Here is a 23143-nt window from a genome sequence, read left to right as displayed (position 1 = left end):
CAATTTGCTCTGTCAGCAAACATATCTTGTTTTCAAGAGCAGAAGCAATGTACCCATCTGATTCTAGTATTATTATTAATTGGAGAACTGAAGCAAAAAACCTCCAAAAAACCTGTTATGAATTGTGTCTTATGTATGAACTTTTCTTAATGCTCTTATGACAACAGAACCATTCTTATTTACTTCTGTGGAGCCAAACTCAGCTGAAACGTGAATTTACAATAGCTGGAGGTTAAAGACAACATTTTCAAACTTGAGTGTCTAAATGCAAGCATTAAAATACCTAACAAAAAGTCACAGCATTTGCTAGCATTAATTCATTGACATTTAAGTCCGAATATTTTTCTCTGTGTGACTTATTCCAACTGACACTGTTGATCTGAAGCACAGGTGAAAAACTTTGATTTTTTTTTTGTCATTTATAGAATCTGTATCATGTCGTTACTTAGTCAAATTCTGAAAGTTTTTATATGCTTGTAAAAGTCTAGACTTTTATCATATGATGAACGGCCATTGACATGAAAGAGAACCAAGTAACTCCACTGCATTAATAATGGGAAACAATAATCAGCAGCATTGGTGCTTTATTCTACTATAGCTGGATGTTTGCATGTAAAAGGAAGTTAGAAAGGAAATCTCTGAGTTAGACTTATAGATGGAGTTGATTAGCAACTTACAATGGAAAGTGCTCATCCTCTAAGCTATGGATACTCCTATTCTAACAAAATGTCAATTATAATTGATTGCCTAGGCAGTGTATACCACTGCTGTTACACCAGAATGAACTACTTGGTTTGCCTACAGCTAAGAGTTCTGACATTCTGACAGTCCTTTACATGCTTGCCCAGAAAAAAATGTGTAGGGTTTTATATTTGACAAGTATTTTATTATGTTCTTGCTTCCTGAGTAACATATACTTTCATCAGTTTTATAATGAACAACATATCTGAAATGCACTGTTCATTATTAAGAGTGTTATTGATTTATAGTGATACAGAATAAAGAACCATTGTAAAAGTAGCTGCGGTTACCTGGAAGAGACTTCAGCCTGTAAAACTAGAAAAAAGAAGGGAAAAATCCACATTTTCTTTGGTACTATATTAACAATTAATTTTAGAAGTAGCATTTCAGTATAAAGCAAAAGGTTTCTGTCATTTCTATTAATGGGAAATATGATGTCAACATAATTTTCAGGTTATATCCTCAAACCTTCTCTCAACATTATTTTCAGACTCCTCAGCTTTGTGATACCAGTCAAGTTAGACTTTGCACTTTAGAGAAAATTTTAAATATTTAAAATGCCATAACATTACATTTTCAATATAAAATACATATAAAATAGTTAGAGAAAAACATTTTTAACTATGTAGCCTGCAGTCATTTTATGCAGAGGTTTTCTTGTAGCCTGGCTGGCAACTTTGGATAAAGAGAATAGAGCTGGTATATCCCAGAACACGTAATATCAAAGAAAACCATTGACTAAGTTAATTTGCAAGTCAGATTTTGACATGAATTAGATTATGAGCACACTGTTATTATTTATCAATTTTTTTGATCAATAACTTCTGATTTATTTGTAATAATTTTAAAACTACAGTAGTGTTTTTAAGACGGTATAGATTGCCAAAACTTTATTGATTTAAATTGATTTATACCTGATTTACACTTCCTGCAGACCCAGTCCATTTCCTCTGCAGCTGCTGTCTCATCAATAAGCATTCACTTTCCATATAGGAAAGCAAGGGACCACATGGGTTTTCATTACATCACTATGTCCTAGAAAGCTGATCAGAAACTAAAAGCAAGTGCATATTTCTTACATTTAATTGGAAGGAAAATCAAAATAAATCTGTCAATATTCTAAAGAGTTAAGGAACGTATGCTGTTCATAGACACTTACCATAAACGTCAGCTCAATTTATTTTAACTGGATTATAATGGAAAGTAATGGGAAAGTTTTGAAATCTCTTGCTAACTATCATACTTTTTTCCATCTGAAGTACTGAGAATCTGTTTAGGTCCTCTCCTAATACATGCTATACTTTACAAAATAATAAGATACTAAGGTGTTGGTTTCTTGTGCTAAAAATGGATGTGTATAAAATCCCACATGAATTATATTTTCAAGTAGAATTATTTTTCAATTCAGTCAACTCAGATAATAACTACTATAAAATACCATCCTGATATAGACCTGAAAACAGGTTATGAAGTCTTGGGCCCACTGAATTCAACAGCTTTGTCTTTATCCCAAAACTGAACATCCATTTTCCGTCTGGATTTAGGTATTATGGAAGTCTGAAGCTCAGAATTTCAATGTGCCAGAAACTGAAGAAATTATCTTTTTTTTTTTTTTTTTTTAGTGGATGTTGTAGAGACATACATGCACAGAGATTTATGTGAGAACAGACATAGTTATACAAGTATACTACATGAAATATTATTCTGAATCACATGATTGATTTGCCCTGTATTTTTCTTAGCATTTTTTATTGCCTGTTTTTGACAAAATGCACAATTAATGCATATTCTTTTACTTACTTATTAGACTCTAGGTCTTTTAAATTAATTTACATATGCCTTAAATATTCACTGAGTCTATTTTAGGTAATAATATATTTATCTTATAGTATAACAATAACAAAACAGTTCGGTGTGACATATTGCTTAGTTTTACTCTGGCATGTTCACATATTTAACAATCTGAAACATAAAAAATTAATTCCAAATTCATTTGTGATTATTAATTCAAATTTTCATTAAAATAATTATTCCAGCCCATTACAATAGCCTTTTACTAATGCCCCTTGGAAATGTTACAATTCTGCTGCAATTTTAGGCTTTTTTTTTTCACCTTTTTTCCAGTGTAAGAAGCTGCGGCACCTGCCTTTTTTTTTTTTTCCTTATTTTATTTTATTTTATTTTTGGGGGAAAATTATATCAGCATTGTTTTCCACAAGAGTAAACCAGATAAAATTAAAACCAAACCAACCTACCAAAAAACTGCTCAAGTCTTCAGACCTACAAATCTCTCTACAAAAAAAAAAAAAAAAAAAAAATTAAAAAAACCCCCAAAATTGGCATTGCCATTTGGTGGAGGCTGGGTTGCAATAAAATTCCACTTTCTGCCTCTCTTCCCCCAGTAATATGTGTAGTGTTTCTGATTTTGAAAGTTATCACATGTCCTCAGACAGGTGATTCTAGGAAGGACCACATAAGACATACATCTACCACAAACATTGGTAGTCATCGTATAAATACCCCAGAAAGAACTGCCCAACAGGGAGACCTGAATGCACTTTCCATGCTGGAAACCTGCTGCCTGTGCCCTAGGCTGCTCTTTGTCAGGCCTTATTATGTTTCAACAGTGCACAATATTTTTGTGTCATGCAAATATGAATAATTGAAACAAATGTGATTATTCTTATCTTCTTTTTTTTTTTTTTTTTTTTTTTTTTTTTTTGCACAGGGTATATGATGATTTATTAATGATTTTTTTGTTATAAAAATACAATTTAGGCTGCACTATTTCTTGTTGGAACAACTGTTATGGGCTGGCTCAGTGTGACTGATATATGCAGTGGAACTGTGATAAGCAAGTTTTTCACTGTTTCATTGAAGGATAGAGTAGAATAGTCACATCAGTGACACTGGGAGCAGGAAGAGAACCAGTATAGCTAATTTGTCAACTACATCCAGGTCCTGATGCAGCCACAAATCTGATGGAGGCAAAAATTGCCACATTGCATTTCTCTGTCATCGTTGGCAAAGAGTTCACCAAGCAATGTTGACAGTGGAGGTTGGACCTCTAGTAAATTTACCTCCAACCTGTCATTTCAGATTACCAAGACTACAGATTTCTGATATTTTTGTTGTTCTTTTTCAAAACAGAACTACAAGCACTTAATTTTGGGGAGAGGGAAAGATGAATATTAATAAACATTCAGTGCATGGAAAAAAAACCAAAACAAAACAGTAAAGGGTCAATAAATTGCAAGACCCCTAGATAACATTTGAGAGAAGATGCTTCTGTTTCATGGAAATTTAATTCTGTAGCTGGGGGACAAGCAAAAATCCTTATTTCCAGATCAGCCTCTGACCTTCAGACAATTTGTATGCCTCTATTTTATCTGCTGCTTGATGCCAATCTTTGTGAAAAAGATTGGGTTTTTTGAAGCATACTTGTACTGTGCCAAGCCTAGTCAAGCTACAAGTTCAGGCCAGGCCTCTGAATGCTGCATGAATAGTAATAATAGGATCACATTAATAATTTGGAATATAGCTTCATCAGAATAAGCTCATTTAGAGGTCTTGTTAGAAGACACAAAATAGCACAGATTTATACAGAATAGTACCTATAATACTCAATTATAAATTGTGAACTTGAGGCAGAAATTACTGAGAATAGTCCTGTGTCCTGTGATGATATTACAAATGATTGTAATGGTTTCTTCAAGCATTACAATCAATGAATCAATGAATAGTAATGTGATGGGCTTTCTTCCTTATGTTTCCAATTAAATTCAGATATGATTAGATTTTTTTTCATATCATAAATACAATCTTAATATGTGATGTTTGCAATATGGCCAAGCTAATGCCTGAGGAGAAGCCTCTTTCTTTAAATGCTCATTTTCTGCAGAGAGCTCAATTTTGCAGGTTTAGCATTAAATTAACTTGAGGTTTTGTGCTATTTTCCCTGTTCTTAGACCAATCAACATTAATTTGCATAACCATTTCCCCTGAATAACTTTAATATCTAAGTAGAGCACTATTTAGTATATTGAGAATGCTAAACCAGTTCCAATTGGAAACTGAAATGGTTAAGTAATGCCACTGCATAGTGATGTAGGTAAGTCAACAGCAGTAATTTTCCCAAGACTTCTGTGTCTGTATTCTGAATCTTTGCAGAACAATGCACAACTTCAACTTAAACTTACCATCATTTGGATTCTATTAAGAACATTCTGGTGAATGTTAATTTCCTTCTTTCTTATTTTTTAAACTTCTGGTCTAAAGGAATCAGCATTTTCCCATAACTTCTATATGGCATGAAAATTAAATGATTTTTTTTTTTCTGGGTACATCTACATGTATATTGTCATTTATCATGGGAGAGATGTGTGGAAATATCTCCATATTTCATTTTGTTGCATCAGTGCAGTAGTAATGGAAACATCTTTGACTCAGTTCTCTACTTTAATGGAATTGTGGTTACACTCTATCACGAGGTTTCAAAACTCACTTCATGCTCCCAATAACTCTTGGGCTTGATGATGCCAGCCACTTTTTATTCCCTATTCAAAATAAAATGCAACTACATATGCTATGTTTCTATTGTTGTGCATATCACCTGTAGCTTCATAATTTATGCACTAGAGTTCTTTGTCATCTTTACACATTTGAGATGCTCCTGTACCAAAATATCAAGGGAAATTAGTATTTTTAAGGTAAGTAATTTACTTAGAAGTATATGAAATGCATATTGGGATTTAATAGTAATTTAGAAAGTATCAGAGCAATAAGATTAAAATAGGTGTGCGTGTCAGACTAGAAAAGAAATTATCCAGAGTTAAAAATAGAAGTTATTTTTCTGGTGTGAGGGAAGAATACAAAAAGGCTGCTAAAATGGCTACAATTAGAAACTGGGAAATGCTCCTGGAAACTTACCCTTGCAGTAATTTTTAAATTTTTGGTCCTGTACCTCGAAAAGACATCAATAAGCTGAAAAGGATGAGTTATTTCATTTTATCATACATCATCAATATTTTTTGGAATAAGCATGATGTTGTTTATCCATTTGCAACTCTGTCCTGAGTCCCATTGCTGAAAAGATTTTTTTCTTCTGTGAGGAGGACATCAGACACCTCTAAGGAAACACCTTAGAAACTTACAGATTATTACCTATGCAACCAGCAGGGAAACTTGTAAAAGAGAAAAGTGGAGTAAAATTACTTGACCAGAAGAGATCTACTTGCTGTAAAGGTCTTGCTCCTGAGTCTTCTGAAACAACTCTTTTTGGCATCACCTGGCACTTGATCATTCTGTGTATTTTTCATCAGGCTTTAAATGGTCATCTCATAGTGCAGAGGCTCCTAAATTAGCTGACCCTAATCAGAAATCCATCTGGCATAAACTCACTATAAGTTGCTAGGTGTGATTCATAAAAATCACATTAGATGTTTCTGAAGGGCATTATTAGTACATTTCTTGCATGCTTTCAGAAATGAAACATAGCTCATTCTTATTCCAAAGCACTGAGCCAGACCCATTATGCTAATAGCAGTGCTGCTTATGCAACTCAGGAAAAGACAAACTTTCCCCAGCTGAGTATGTTCCAACTCTAGGCTGCACACAGAGAAAGGGAAATAAGAAAAAAAATGACCCACAAGTCCTAGCCCTTAACAATGGAGACTGACAATGTCTTACTGCATTGTAACCAGACAATCACCATTATCTGATCATCAAAAGACTTGTCAGGGAAGTAATTAACAAATACTTTATTGGGGAAAAAACAACCTTAAAATGTTAATGCCTAGAATAGCCATAAAAATGTTTAGCATTCATATCAGAATGGCTTTGTGAATAATTATTCACACAAAATCCTCGCCTCTTGAAAGCCAATGATAACGCTTCCTTTAACTGGAACTGAGCCAGAATTTGAGGCAAAGAGTTTTAATGGGCCTGCTGCACAGTACTAAAAAAAAAAAAAACCACAACAAAAAAATCAGTGAAAAATTAATAAGTACTAAGTTACCTTCTGATATGCTGAAGATATTTTTCTCTCTCTCTCTTTTTTTTTTTTTTTCACATCATAAAGCTGTGTCATGAAACTCACCTGATTCATAAAAATGCCAGCACAACCAAAAAATGGCATTTCTCCTTTCTGTTTCTGTAGTATTGCTACTACAGCATTCCTGCTATTATAATAATATTCCTACACGATTAATAAGTTATTTTAACACTAGTAGGCTTTAAACAATAATATTTAATTAATATCTATTCTAAAAACTTTCCCTTAGCATTCATATTGGCTCTAAACATCAGCATACAGAAAATCCAAGTAAAAAAATAATAATACCACAAACAGACAACACTGATCTATTTAACTTTGTATGCCTTAAAGATTCATTCAAAGAAATATAATAACTATCTACATAGTGATGAGAAAAGCACTCAGAAAAAGCAAAAATGTAGAACAAACATGTCAGAAATCCAGATTATTTGCTTATTATATAGCCTTTCTGTCTGGATCCTTACTTGGTACTAGTGAGTGCAACATGAAGAAAACATAATTTTCATCACATATTAAGGTCCTAGGCTTATTGAAGAAGGAATAATGTTGAATACAATCTATTAAATTGTACCTTTCTTAATATATATACTTGTTGTGAATAAGGGAGAAACTGCAATCACATGCAAAAGAGCTAACAGAAAACAAGCAACAACAAACACCTGACCTCCTCCATACTTGAATTTTCTTTGCTTTGGTTTGTTTTTTTTTTCCTGTTGATATTTTTCAGCTACATTCTGAGTTAACAAACTAATCACAGTTTGTGAAGATTACTTTTTATGCAGCTGGAAAGGAAAAACACATAGTTCTTTAGTTCAAGGGTATGGTGCTGGAGACTGCACTTGACTAAAAATGAGGACTTTGCTTGAATAAATACAATAAAACCTGCTGGCTAAAGGTAGAGCAGCCTACCTTCACTCAAGTAGTCCCACATACCATTGTATGACACAATCCTCCTCCCCCCTATTATTTTTATTTATCCTTTCTATTTACTCTTCCAGCAATGTTTTAAGTCCTTGAATTTGTGTTAAAATACATTGGGATGCAGGAAACTCCAGACAGGTCGAGCAGCACAGGAAAGAGCTTAAGCTGTAAAGCTCAGCACAGTATTTTTTTCATCAGACTTTACCTGTTCCAGATCTGGTTTTCTGCTCTGAGTGGCAGTAGAGCTGCTATAATTTGTGCTGGAATGCACATGCACATAAGGGCTGAGAGTGAGCCATGGGACCAGACCAGCAGATTCAGCTGCCTGAATCTTTTTCTCCCTACCCACATTCATGTGATCTTTCTAAACAAAGATCAGGAGGAAGTGCAAGTGCTTCTATTAAAGATTTGCAATACTGGATGCATTTTCTTTGCTACTTTGATGGCTTTAGCAGCATTGCTAGCTGCAAAACCTGTAGAAATGATGAATAAATTCTCTTCTCTCCCCTAGCTGGAAGGTTATAGAAGGTTATAGAAGTCTCAAACATCCTCCATATTTAACAGTGGTTTTGGAGAAGCTTCTGTTGCCTCCTGGTTTGTAACTCATGTTTTGAGGCTTTTTGTGGCAACATTTTTAAAATAAAATGGGAGATTTTGAGTAATTTTCATTTTAAAGGACATGGAGAAGTGTTCAGTTGTGCTAGTCACTGCTGTTTTAATAAGAAGAGAAAAATAAATTTGCTCTTTTAATTTTAATTCTCTTATGATAGCAGGCTGATGAGAGAACAGACTAAAAATCTTAACAGGGTTTTTAAAAGTAGCTACTTTGAGTGCTCATGTATGACTATCTGAGGCAGGTAAACATCAGTTGTCAGCATCATGTACACTTAGAAATTCCCAGTTCCTGTGGAGGTGCATACTGCCAAGGGGTATCACCTATGAACTTACTCTGCCTCCTAGAATGGCCATGTCTGGGTTTGAACCAGCCCAGATGGAGCAAATGAAGGGCTGGCTCAGCATTGCAGTACAAAACAGCTTACCACAGAGGTTTCTCAGGGCCCACCTAGGAACAGGAAGGGATCTTTAAAGGGTGGTTTTACATCACTGGGCCAGGGCTCTACCAGGAGAGACTGTTCCTGATGGTCCCTCTCCACTCCCATGATCTCCTATTTAATTTACTGAGGATGAGTTACAGGTGGTACAAAACTAAGAGCTGTACATCATTTAGGGATTCAGCCATCTTGTGTAATGTTCAATATCTTCAGTTGACAAGTAAATGCATTTATTTTATTTATTTTTTTCCCACATGTTCAGCACAAAGGCTTCTGATCCATTGGACCAAAATTCATAGAACCCCGGGGATGTACATTCATTTACACCATGTAGGATAACATATTTTCCTTTATTTTTTGGAAAGCCTTCTGACTACTGCATAAATTACTGTATTATCTCAGCTCCTCACATGCTCATCAGTTTAAAGAACCAGGTCCCACTCAAGCTGTGCAGGTATATTAGCACCATGGAAGCCCAGACTGTTTTTCCTAATGGGGCAACTGTGAGGAGAGGACAGAGTCACAGCTCACAAACAAACCAACCACTTCAGATGGAATTTTAGGCTACAGACAGAAGCCTGGGGACCTTTCTACAATTCTATATGTGTGCAAAGCCATCATACAATATTTCTTGTGTGGTAAGATTAAAATTAACAACCCAGATCTTTAATTAATAATAATTAACCATTAACTATAATGTTTAACTATTAATCATTAGCTATTAAGCTATTTTAACTCAATTGCTTCTCTTCCTGGTGAAATTACAATTGCTGATTTCCCTCATGCTCCTCCCCTTGCCTTTGGAATGTCTTATTTCACATGAGCCTGTCAGCAAGGAATCAGGTTTACCATGCATTTGTATTTTCTAACAGCAACGCTTCTTGTGAAATCTAAATGTTGAGATGTGCTGCAGTTGCTTAGCCAGTTGTGTGACATTCTCACATCTAGCAAATGCATTGATAATTTATTCAGCTTTAAAGGGTTTGAGGCATACTTTCAACTCATTAAAATCGATGCATTTCTACCACAACTTAAGGAGCTATTTACCTCCTTTGCCAGCCCCAGACCTCTGTAATAAAATTGACATTTACATTTTAAACATCATAAATCCACAAAAGTGTCCTTAACTTTGCCAGAATGTTTCAGTATCATACAGAGGTCACAATGCTCATGCCCTAAATCAGGAAAACAATTAACCACTAGACTTTTTGAGGTCATTCATAAGCAGGAAAGTAATTAGGTCTAGATCCTCACAGATAAAAAATTAGCTGCCAAAATGCACAAATGAAATTTTCAAATAATGCTTAATAAGGTAAGATGCCTAACTCATATTGATTCCTTTGAAAATGTGACCTTTAGAGCTTAATTTTAAGCTCCCCCATTATGGTTTAAAAGTGTGCAAAAACTTACGTATGAGCTTGAATGCATTTTTTGTAGGAATATTCTTCCATAGACAAAATCTGAAATACAGCCATCCTAGGCCAAGAGATGGCAAAGGCAGTGATTATCCTGAATCAAGAGGGATTTTGTTGGTGTGTTTTAGGCAACAGCAGGCTGAACAATGCCCTTCTTTAGCTGAGATTAGTTCCAGAGAATCAGCTTTTGAATAAGTTATTTCAAATACATAACACGTGTCATTCCAAAAAGAAAAATATCTACCCCTGGCTGTGGTCTGCGAAGCAAGATGGATTGCTAGTCCCTTGATAAAGCTCTGTGCTCCTTTTTAACTCAATTCCTTTCTTCTTTGCATATCTTCCTTTGCTTCCTCTGCTTCTATGTCCTGTGACCCCCTGCAGTGGAGCCTCTAAATTCACCTTGGAGATTAATAGTTCACTATTTATTTTTTTTTTTTGCATGTTTTGCAGTTCTCATTCTAGAAAACCCACCCACCCAGGAATAATAATATATGACTGTGAAAACACAAAAGAAAACCTTCCTTGGTGGTAGGAATATGAATGAGACACTGTTTAACGTGTACTACCTATTATGCATACAAATGTATCTCCTGGAAATTTCTATTCTCTTTCCAAGCCCTATATAATTTTAAAAGGTTGGTTTTAACACACACAAGCTTAAACTCTAAATTTACCCTTTTGATCCTCTTTCAGCAGTGCTCTTTAGAGACAGCTGAATCTATCTGGATGTATATGTAACCAGTTGTTTCATTTAGAGCTTGTGTCCTGTATATCCTACATGATGAACAACCAAAGGGATGCTCACTTGGGAATTTTCCTGTTCAGTGGCAACATCATGGGAAAAACGTTAGCTAGAGCCCATAGAAAATCAGCTTTTTTGGCTAGGGTGGCAATAGAAGAAAATTCATGGCAGAAGTGAACTAAGTATCTAAGGGTTAGGGCTGGCTTTCAAATCTGGTTTCCAAGGTGAAGTGCAGAGAGGAACGATCCTTCAAATCACAGAACTCTGTAAGCAATGGTCTGCCTTCTCTGGCATAACACAGAGAGAGTCTGAAGAAGTCTGAGAAGATATTGCTCTGAGACTGTTAGGGTCATTGGATCAGGTTCTTGCATATGTTTTATTGTCTTGGGGAATTGTGGTAGTTTAGCATTATTCATTCAGTCTGGGATTTAGGATCAGTAAGGCTGCTTTTTCTGAGAAATTATGTAAAAAATTGGGACAGTGTTCATTATTTTCAGGAAAGGAAAAGGAAAAGTAGTTAAACAAAAATAAAGACCTTGTTTTCTTGTGTGTTTGGGGATTTTTTGTGTGCGGGTGTTTTTTGTTTGTTTTTGTGGTTTGTTTTGTTTTCAGCAATGCAAACTATATGAGGTACCAGTTCTTTATGCCTATATAGATTCAGTTCAAGATTTCATACTATTCATAAAGGCATCATAGTAATAATTATAATTTTGTAATAAACTAAAGGCAACTGGAGAATTAAAAGTATTTTCAACTTACTAGATTCTCAGGTTTATGCAATAGGTGAATTTCTTTCTCTGGAAAGAGGCAAATTACCTACACTTACAGAATCATAGAATATGCCGAGTTAGAAAGGACCCATCAGGATCGAGTCCAACTCCTGTCCCTGTGTAGGGCACCCCCAGGATCATACCTGATGGCCTGAAGTGCCATCCAGATGCTTCTTGAACTCAGGCAGGCTTGGTGTCCTGACCACTTTTCCTAATATCTAATCTAAGCCTCCCCTGATTCAGCTTCCTACCATTTCCCCAAGTCTTCTCTTCAGTCACAGGAGTGACCATTGTAGGAGAGTCCTATCTATTCCCCTCCTGAGGAATCTGTAAAATGTTATCAGGTCACCCCTCAGCCTCCTTTTCCCCAAACTGAACAATCCAAGTGACCTCAGCTGTTTCTCGTAGGTCTTCCAGACCCTTCAGCATCCTTGTTACTCTCTGGATGCTCTCCAACAGCTTAATGCCTTTTCTATACTAAAGTGCCCAAAACTGCACATAGTACTCAAGGTGAGGCTGTACCAGTGAAGAGCAGAGAAAGGCAATCACTTCTCTTAGATGGCTGATGACACTGTGCTTGATGCACCCCAGGATACATTTGTCCCTCCTGGCTGCCAGGTCACACTGCTGGCTCATATTCAGTTTGCCATCAACCAGTACCCCCAGGTCCCTTTCTGCCTCACTGCTCTCCATCCCCACTCATTCCCATTTGCCACCAGGGTTGTCCTGTCCCAAGTGCAGAATTCTGCACTTGCCCTTGTTAAACTTCATGGGGTTGGTGATTTCCCATCTCTCTAACCTGTCCAGGTTTCTCTCCAGGACCTGCCTGTGACAAGGTAGACTGCTCCTCCCAGTTTTGTGTTATCTGCAGACTTATTTAAAAGTGCTTCTAATCCTGCATCCAAATAATTGATAAAGATGTTGAAGAGTACTGGGCCAAGGATAGGACACCAATAGTGACCAGTTACCAGCCTGATGTTACCCCATTCACTGAAGCACCACTGTGCTTCACCTGTGAGCCAGTTGCTCACCCATTATATATCACAGTTGTCAAGCTGTGTGCTGGACATTTTATCCAGGAGGACACTGTGAGAGACAGTATTAAAAGCTTTCCTGGAATCCAGAATTAGTATATCCCTTTGCTTTCAGGTTACCCTGTTATAAAAGGATATTTTTTCACAAGCAGAACTTTCCCCTCATGAAGCTGTGCTGGCTGTGGCCAATGATTGTGTTGTCTTCATGGCATTTTTCTATACCTCTCAGAGTAATCTCTTCCATAATTTTACCAGGCACTGATGTTAGACTAACTGGCCTGTAGTTTCCAGGGTCCTCCTTCTATCCTTTTTTGAATGTTGGTACAACATGAGTCATCTTCTAGTTGACTGGGATCTTTCCAGATTGCCAGAACCTCCCAAAAATAATCAAGAGAGGCCTAGTGATGACATCAGACAGCCCTTTGAGGATTCTTGGATGAATGCCATCAGGCCCCATGGACTTGCAGGGATCTAACTGCAGCAGCAGATCCCATACAAGTTCAGAGTCAGCTAAAGGTTGATCCTCACTGCAGTCATGGTCCTCCAGTTCTGGGTATTGAGTCCCCCTTGATCCATCATCAGTGTTGAAGACAGAGGCAAAGAATGCATTAAATACTTCTACTTTGTCTATATTCCTGTTGGTGAGGTGACCATCTGTTTCCTGTAAGGGACCAATGTTGTTTCTACACTCCCTTTTGCCATTAATGTATTTGAAAAAACTTTTCTTATTGTCCCCTACAGTTCTGGACAGCTTCAGTGCCAGTTGAACTTTGGCTGCTCAAATTTGCTCCCTACAGTATTCAGCAGAGTTGCTGTATTTTTCCCATGTCACCTGGCTTAGCTTCCAGTGGGCATACACTTTCTTTTTTTTACCTGATTTGTAGGAGCAGATCCCTGCTCAGCCAAGCTGGGCTTCTACCTCATGTGTTTAACTTCTAACACTTTGGGATTGCACATGGTCTCTATAATATCTAATGAAGAAAAATCTTTTTGTTCTTAGGTGCTGGCAGTTCACCTTGAACATCCGTAAAGCAACATACTATTAAGTTTCTAAGAAGGTGTATGCGACTTAGCTTCTAAGTCCTGCCAAAAGGGGGCTGAAATTTATTAATGTTAATCTTTTAAACTACAGACGAGATAGTGTCCACACAGTGCACTGTAGTGTAATAAGGCAACCAGGTGCCCCTAATTGCCAGGGAGTGGGCATGAGCTTGTGTTAAGCCTACCTGTGCATGAGCAGGACCAGGAGGCCAATAAAAGGTGAGGCCTGAGACACAAGCTCAGCTCAGTCCCGAGCTAGCCAGCAGAGAGGCCAGTTGCTCTTGGAGCACTGTATTACCTTCATTGCGCCACTAGCGCTCATTGCCCTCAAGGTGAGGCTTTGGTGGCGCAGCTTGCTAAGACAGTACTGCAATGCCAAGGCCACGGGTTTGAGACTCCTCAGAGCCTCACCCTGACGGCAATGAGCGCTAATGACGCAATGAAGGTAATACAGTGCTCCAAGAGCAACTGGCCTCTCTGCTGGCTAGCTTGGGACTGAGCTGAGCTTGTGTCTCAGGCCTCACCTTTTATTGGCCTCCTGGTCCTGCTCATGCACAGGTAGGCTTAACACAAGCTCATGCCCACTCCCTGGCAATTAGGGGCACCTGGTTGCCTTGTTACACTACAGTGCATAGTTTGGTTTTGTATATTATTACTATTTTTACAGCTGTGGAAAGCACAGAGCTTTGTACTTTTGGCAAGCCTGCTAATAAAGTGATTAAGACAATACAGATTTTACAAATGTAATACTGAAGGTGCTAAAATATCTTGGAAGAACATTTGCATTATATTATTCATGTTTCTGCTCTGCTTGCAAAAAGTGCAAAAGCATTTACTTATTATGGAAATAACAAACTAAAATAATGCTCTTGATGTTTAATCTATTTTTGCTTTGTGAATCTTGGATAGAATTATTTTGACATGAATTTAAGAAGTTTCAAAAGCTATGAATTTTCTGTCCAATACAGTATACCTCATTCTTTTTTATGGATTGAAAGATTAATGTTTTGCTAGCCTAACTTGTTCTTCGGAAAAGAAACCCAATTCATTGATTTGACTGGCTCTTGCGTATATTTGAAGTGTTCCCTCAGCATCAGATTACTTTGTGGAAGGCCTTTTCCTATATTACACATTATTACCTGAATTGTCACTGTGAAATGTTAGCAGAAATTCTGAACCAAGCATTCCTTTCAAAAAATGTAGAGTGAAAGAAAAAGGAGTTAGAAAATAAAGTAGGCTTTGGTACCTTTACTGCTTATAGTGAAACACATATCCATGACAGCTTTGATGGAATTTTAATGCAGATTTATAACTGGTATCTGCAGTTTGCTGCAAAATGCATTTGGAAGAACAAATAAAGAGCAATGCAGAGAAAGGAAAGATGCCAGATAGTAAAATGTCTCTCTCCAAAAGCCTGCGTTTTTTACAACTTTTTATGAAGTTTTTAGAGTAGACCAAAATAATTAGGGAAAAATGACCTTGAGGTTTATGCTGTGTTCAGAACAGTGGCTTGTCCAATCACTGGAGGAAAGAGTAGCAGATTGTGATTGATGTTTTCAGAAGAACTACAAAGTGAAGTGTATGAATGGTACCTTAGTTTTCTAACCATGTATGACAAATGCGAGCACTGTGAGAAGCTCTTTATCCCCAGATGCTGTGAAAGCACATAGCAAATGTCATATGGATGAGACTATAAGAAGACTATCTAAAGAGCTAATCTAAAATCTCATTTTCAGACTTGATTCTGTTTTTTCAGAAGAGAACATATCCCTGAATATAGATCTTATATCAGGAGGATTAGGACGTCAGTGATTAATATGAATTTCATTTTTAGACACGTCGTGGGATTTCTATGTCATATATAAAACACTGAACTTGTTGAACAGTATGTCCCTTTTCAATTACAGTTTTAATGAAGAAATGACTTTTACAAGAAAAAAACTCTCGTGAGTTTAATATTATAAAAAGCTACTTTTCCCCAACCAGCTCCATCCCTTAAATCATGGATATTTGGTTGTTATTCATGAAACAATAACATTTTCATTATCTTGCTAGGCTGCACCATAATTTATAGTGAAGTGAACCAACTCTTGTCTCTTTTACCTTTATTTACACCTCTGTAGCCTCACTAGCACCTAGAGAAAGGGAATTGTTTGAGAGAATTCTAGAAAGGGGCTTTGGAAACCAAACCATTGGTAGCTAGTTATCTAACTCCTGTTCAGGTTCAAAAGGATTTTGGTATCCCATCAGCCTCTTAACTGACATTTAAATTTAAAGAGATTAGTGTATAAATACTGTCCACCACAGATCTTTCAGAGTGAAGCTGGGACAAGTGAAAAGTTGTTTATTATAGTGCTAAGCTTCATGATTTTACAAATGACAAGACAAAAGAGACAGAGCACCAGTTCTCTTAATAGCATCACCATCAACCCCCTTCATTCTTCTTCCAGACATATGCTATCACGTCCCAGCCTTATGAACTGAAAAAAGAATGTTCCTTGTTATCTGTGACTTTTGGGCAAGATTTTCCAGAGCAGTACTAGTCTGTGCATGCTCTTAATGTAGGCTGCAGCTACTCCCCAAAGGAAAGAGAGTAGAACCACCAGTAAAGTTGATGCATGCTGCCAAACAACTTTCAGAAGTAAAATCTATTATCTTCATGTGTGAAGTGTGTAAGCTGATGTGAAATGCAAAACACAATTTCCTGTTCTGTTGTTTTCCATTAGTTTTAATTCCTCACATAAATGCTCTTCATTCATATCCTGAGCCCCTCTTTCCCTAGCCCATCTGTACTTGAACCATCAATTTTTTCAATTAATGTCTAAGTGAAGATGAAAGATGCTTTCAGCTATTGGAAACATTATCATAAGGAAAGGTCATGAATTTCTTCCCTGAATGAATTGTCATAGAATTCTGAAAACACAGCAATGAATGTTTGTGATCGATTGATTAAATATTTTAAGCTTCATTTCACTGCCTGAAATTTTAAACACTTGTCTTCCTTCAAAATCAGAATGAATATGTTTGAGTGAAAAATCTCTCTGTGAAGTATTAATGGTAAGGATGTAGGACACAGGTATAAAAGTGATAAAGGCCAGGGACCTGTGGTCAAAAAGTTATTGAAACTTACAGTCATCATTTCATAAATGGTGCTCGTGTTTGAATGTCACTCACCAGGGGGTTATGATTCACATCTCTTTTGAATATATTTTGCTCTGCTCACAATGTAAGAAGCCAGTGAAACTGCAGAAGTTCTTTTCCACATAAAGCACTGAAATTGCCTTTGAAAATACATGCACAAAGTGCACACGAATGCTCTTTTATTTTACAGTTGTGGCTCAGATGTAAATGCAGACTGGATACTACATATGAAGAGATTCTTGGAAAAGAATCTAAGCAAGTCCCTGGTCTTCATTTTAAATACAAGTAAAAATTTGATTTTTATGTGATAAATAGCTCAATAATATACAGAAAAATATGCTTAGCTCAAAATTACCACTTTTTCTTTTCGACTATGTAAAGGTTTCTCTATAAAGAGAATTTTTCTATGTTCCCTGGAACAGTAGAGCTATTTGGATTTCTACTTTTTATATGGGTAAATGGTTTTTCTCCTCCAGAACAGTTCTGAAGGTGTGTTTCATTCGACCCTGTGGGCTTGTTTTTCTTCCAGACTACATTGCATGGAGTCTATTCTGAACTGTCCCTGCAAATGCCTCCAGTGCATTGTGGGGACTGTAGAACTCCACATTATGGAACTGCAGTGACTTGTGTAGGCTCAGAATTCCTGACCCATGAATCCCTACCAATGCTTTCTTGTTCAGGTTTTGGTAGCTATTTTAACTGGCTCAAAATATATTAAGGATGGATTATGAGGCCACAATAAATTATTGTTAAAACAGCAATTGACTCTTTATTGGAACTTCATTACATATTCATATTACTGAAACTTAACACAGTTTTCTCAGCTCATTCATGAAATGGCAAACACTTTTATAAACAGCATTTTCTGTGGTAACTCTATCTCACCATTGTGTGGGCAAAATGTATCAAAAGTCTTTTATTTTTCTTCTTTGTTTCATCATAAAAATTATCCAAAACCTTGAGTGCACCTGGGCCAGACATGTGGAGAAGCATCACTTTGTGCACTTCAGGTGTTATTTTAGCAGTCCCTGTGGCACTAGGAAAAAATTCCATGCTGCTTTAATGGATGACATTTCCTGTGTAAGGTTTCCTTAAAAATAACCAGCAGAAAATAATTGCTCCATCTTCAGTCTGATAGAACTTCTGACAATGTGTAAATGTTCAAAAAGCAATTAGCAGTCAAGTTTGGCAGGAGGGAAGGGAATAAAGCTCTCTGTTGACTACATAAACAGCAAAAGTCAACTGTTTCAGTTTGCTGAAGCTTATGGAAGCATCTAGTCTCACAATAGATATGCTTAGAGTTGTACTAGATGTTAACACATTCCTTGGTATTCCTTTTTGTAGGAACATCAAACCAGCTTTGCAAATTGTCAGAAAAAATTTTTGACCCAATCATGAAGACTCAGGATGGATGATTCGGACTATGAAAAATATATTTTATATCAAAATTTAATATATATTATAATTTTAATGTATTTCTATTAATTAATTCTGTGGAAAAAACTTAATTATAACCCCTCAATCAGAGGGCTTAATGATGAAAAAAGTCAAATAAAAATAATCTTGAGAACATATGTGCTGAAATATCATGATATGTTTAAACTTTCATTTAATGATAGTTTAAAAATCAGTTTTATGACATTAGATTCCCTGCTTTTTCAAATTTTGCCAGAGTTGTCTTATGACCTGACTGCAAATAGAGCTTTTCTTCATTTCCAATTTAATAATTATACAAACATACAAATATATATCCACATTTTAAAAAAATCAATAATACAAAATTTTGTCTTTGAAAAAAGGTGCTTACTGACACATCTCGAGGGCCATTCTGAGTGAACATTACTAGAAATATAAACTGTGTAGTACTAAAATATAAATTTTAATTTGGATTTGATCGCTAATGTGTTAAATGGAAGCTACTGCCATATCAAAAGTAGTGTAATAGGTCAGGTGCTTAGAAATAATCCAGATAAAAATAGGTTTCTTTTAAGGAACAACAGCTAGAATAGTGTTGGAGTTTTCAGAATGGACAGTTGTCAGACAGCAAGAAGTCCTTGAGTCCTACTGTGTTTCTTGAGAAGTTCTTTAACGAACTACTTTAAGAGAGAAGTTCTTTAAAGCCTCTAATAAGATTTGAAACATATGTTTTCTTAGGAAGCATATTTAGGTATTTAGATCCTCAGTTTGGATGGACATCAGTTGCCACAGAAAACCCTACACTCTATGGATATTTTTATTCCTTACTCCCTGCATTCTCTGTGGTCTCCCTGTTTTCCTGAGATAACACAGAAACAATTCCTTTAGCTTCTGTAACTTTTGGGTTTGATCTCTGGCTCTTCTCAGAACTGCTTGGATTTTCTGGTCATGTCTTTTTACTGTTTTTCTGTGATATAAACAAGTTTGATCTCCTTCCTTTTTTCCTAAAAGAAAATGATATTGAGGGTTCATTGGCCGAATGTCTTCTTTCTCCCAGCCATTACATGTGCTCATTTTCTGTTATCTCTGTTTTTCCTATACTATAATGCCAAGGAAATGAGTAATTTGGAGTAACTGTTTTCTTCAGCTCTATTCTCTGCTCTTTCAGGAACCTGACTTTCCTCTAGAATAGATCCCCTAACATTTTCTGCAGTCTTTCATTGAAGTGCCCTTACTGATGAGTCCAGAGACCGGGCCCATTTTGATTAATTTTTGGGTTTTTTCATCCTTCTAATACATGTGAAAGTTATTTCCTCTCTTACATACCTCTTTCCTTCCCAATTTATTAACTACTATCACATTTGGCTGATAAGCTTACTTTTAGGGCAGAAGCTTACTACTTGCAACCCATTCTTCCATCCATGTACCTTAAATATTTTCCCTGTCCATTCTGCCAGTGCTAATAATGCTTTTGAATACCATAGTTTCCACTGCACCTGTTTCCTGCTTAATTAATAAATGCTCCATTTGTTTCCAGAGTAATAGCCCATTCATCTTTTTTTCTGTAGAGCTTTCAACTGATACCATGAAAATGTCCCTGTGCTAATCATATTGTTACCAACCCTTTCTCCATACTGTGCACAGTCTTCTGCCATGTGAAAATTCCTACTCGGTCTTCCTGGAGCTTCTTGCAGCCTTTATTTCTTTTTTATTTTTTTTTTTTTTTTTCCAAATGCCAAGCATACACTTCTCTTTTGTGGATGGACACAGTACAGGAATTACGTGTGGTATCTGACAGTGGTTCAGGCTCTGAGCTGCTCTTGCCTGGCTGTTTCAGTTCCTTTCAGTTGTCAGTGACATGCACAATGCAAGACTCCTGCCTGTTTTCATTAATTCTTCTGCCTACATCTGGGCAGACAGAAAACTGGTGGTCTTTTTTGCTCAATAGATTAATGATGTTCTATTAATTTTAAGGTCTTCATCTTTCCAACTTCCTGTTGGATGTAGTCTGGGATGACAATGATTATTGGGCATAATTTTTGGTATTCTTAATCTTTCAAGATTTTAAAACTGCTTTTACAAATATAAAGACTGATCAAACTTTCCTATTCATCAATAAATTTTCTGATTATTGTAACTGCATGCTTTTCTGCTTACAGTCATCATTATATTTAGTTTCTGACTATACCTCCATGGACAGTGTTAATTTTTTCATACATTTTATAATTTTTTAGTATTTTACCTTTCTGACTGACTTGAATTAAAATTATTCAAACTGCCATACTCTTCCAACCAAAACATCATGGCTCTAAAAAAAGCATGAACATCTTTTTTTTAAAAAAAATATATATATCCTGTTATCCACTACTGGCAGGTAAAAAATAAATTGTTTTTTTATTGAATATTTAAGTACAGTCAGTAAGATTGTAATCACTCCAATCTTTTGCTCAGAGCCAAGGAATCTGACAGAAATATTCTTTCTTCTTCCGCTGTCTAGTGTAGAATCATAGAGTTTTCCATCTGTTCATCACTAGTTCTCATCAAAGCTGCTTCACATAAATACCCAAATTTCCTCTACAGTTCCACAAGTGGAAGTATTTTCCCTTGCCTGTCTGCTTTGGCAGACAGTGGAAAATGTATTACTTGTCACCAGTATCTTCTCCCAGGCATGTTGCTGGCAGCCCCAGGGAATCTCACGTGAGAAATCATAATATTAATTCCTTTAACAGAATTTCAGTCCTTTAGTCTTTTATCTTCCTTGGTCTTTACAACCGAGTCAATGTTGCGTTTACCTATTTCATGATAGGCCCTTGACGATTTCTTTTCTTCCTACATCACCCCCATTCTCCAAATCTGGGAGGTAGCCCATTCTCTCACATCTTTTGAAATTTCTTTCTGATGTTTGTGTCTATTTTTTTCTCCTTTATAATTTCTAGGTAAGACAAGTAAATTAATTCAACCATTGTGAGCCACCTACATGCTAATCATACCAGTCTGCTTAAGCACTTGCTTTCCTATCAATAAAGAGGAATATATCCCATTCTGTATCTTTTACCCATAAACAGACTCTAATCCTGCAAGTTGCAGCATAAGAGAAAATCAAGTCATCCTTAAGAAGGAAGGCTGAATCCAAAGTCTCACAGACAGAAGCACCAGCTTGCACGGAGCTTTGTGAAGACTTGTGCTGTATACACTTAGTTAAGATTACATTATCCTTCACATCACACTGAGCTAAGAAGTGGGATTTTACTTATAGCACAAAACTGAGAATTTTGAAGATCTAATTTTTCTTTCTCTTAGTTTGGCTAAAAATACGTGCTACGCTAGTACCTTCTTGTGTGTAGAGTAGAGTATTTACCCAGACAAAAACTGCGGAGAAAGGAAGAGCAGGAAGATGTCTTCGGTTTCACTCCTCACACTCAGTGTCTGACCTGACAGCTGTCAAATTTTTTCATGAGACAGGAATGTTTTTTAAAAATTAAATATTTAAGCAGAAGCTTAAATGGTATCTTTGCTAGCACACACTTGTTCTGTCATTCAACCCATATATGCTATATTAAAAATCCATCAAACTAAACCAAGCATGGTGAGACAAAAGGTCTGGCCTGGTACAGAGGCCTCAGCCTACAAAAAAAAAAAACGCATAATAAAGAAAGTGATGATGGAAAGAATTAGCATAGATTCCCTGTGCCTGTGCTAATTTTTTCTTGTACATGTTGTATTAAACATTTAAAAGTATACTTTCAAAAATGCATGGGATTTTCACTGAAAAATTCTCAGTGACACTAATGGGCATCATGTGACTCATTTCCCTCACACAGATTTGAAGATTCATCCTGTTCCGTGCTCTACAGTTTCACTGTGGCACTGTCATCATTATAACATCTCAGCGTCTTCCAGTAGTGCTTTAAATTTTGAGAGTCAGAGTTTCCATGAGTGAGTTGTTTTAATTATGCTCCTGCTTTTTTCTCTATAACTTAAGGCTTTTAATGGATTTTTACTTGTCTAAAAGCAGTTCATTATGCTTTTGTTTTCTTTCTTTTTTGTTTTCTTTTTCTTCTTTCTTCTACAACCAAATTTACTTTAAGGACACCAAGCTCTTCACTCACAGTTGTTCATGGCTGGTCATAAAAAGTGTGTAATTTTCAAAGCTCTGTGTATGGTACTTCTGGTAAACAACTGTTTTTTGCTACTCTTAAGGTCAATAAACCCAAGGTCTCCTGTCTGGTGGTAAGGTTCAATATTGCCACAGAGGACTTTTATTTAACAATCTAAGGATCACCAGGTATGATTTCATACAAGAGCTGTACAACAGGTCATCTCAATCTGACATTTCCATTTCTTGGAAGGTTTATTTCATATAAAATATTTCTTCTACAAACAAACAAACAAACTAGCAAAAACACCTATCAAAGTCAGATATGTGATGTTTGTTTCATTTGGCAGGCATATATTTTTTCACCAAAATTCATTAAAAAGCATGTATTTTGGTTGTGGATAACAACTTGAAAGTCTCCAAAGGGCATAGGCAGGTCTTCCTCTTTTGCCATGTTTAAATCCCAACATATAGATAGTATTAGATGGGTTAAGGTTTTGTCAACTGGCTTGGGCTACCAGTATCATCAGGAGACCATGATAGAATGAAATGGAGTCAAAAGAGACATAAGTAAAAGGAAATATCTTGCATCTTGGAAATAGAGGAATTTGTAACAGCTGTGAAAATTCTAGCTACTATACAGTGCCTCTATGCAACACCCCCAGTATTAAACTTTTCATGCATAAGGCAGCTGGTGTTCCAGTGACTGAATTTTATCA

The sequence above is a fragment of the Calypte anna genome, chromosome 2, assembly GCF_003957555.1.
Source record: "Calypte anna isolate BGI_N300 chromosome 2, bCalAnn1_v1.p, whole genome shotgun sequence".
Classification (NCBI taxonomy): Eukaryota; Metazoa; Chordata; class Aves; order Apodiformes; family Trochilidae; genus Calypte; species Calypte anna.
The sequence above is the reverse complement of the archived record's forward strand: the minus strand, read 5'-3'. Positions refer to the sequence as shown.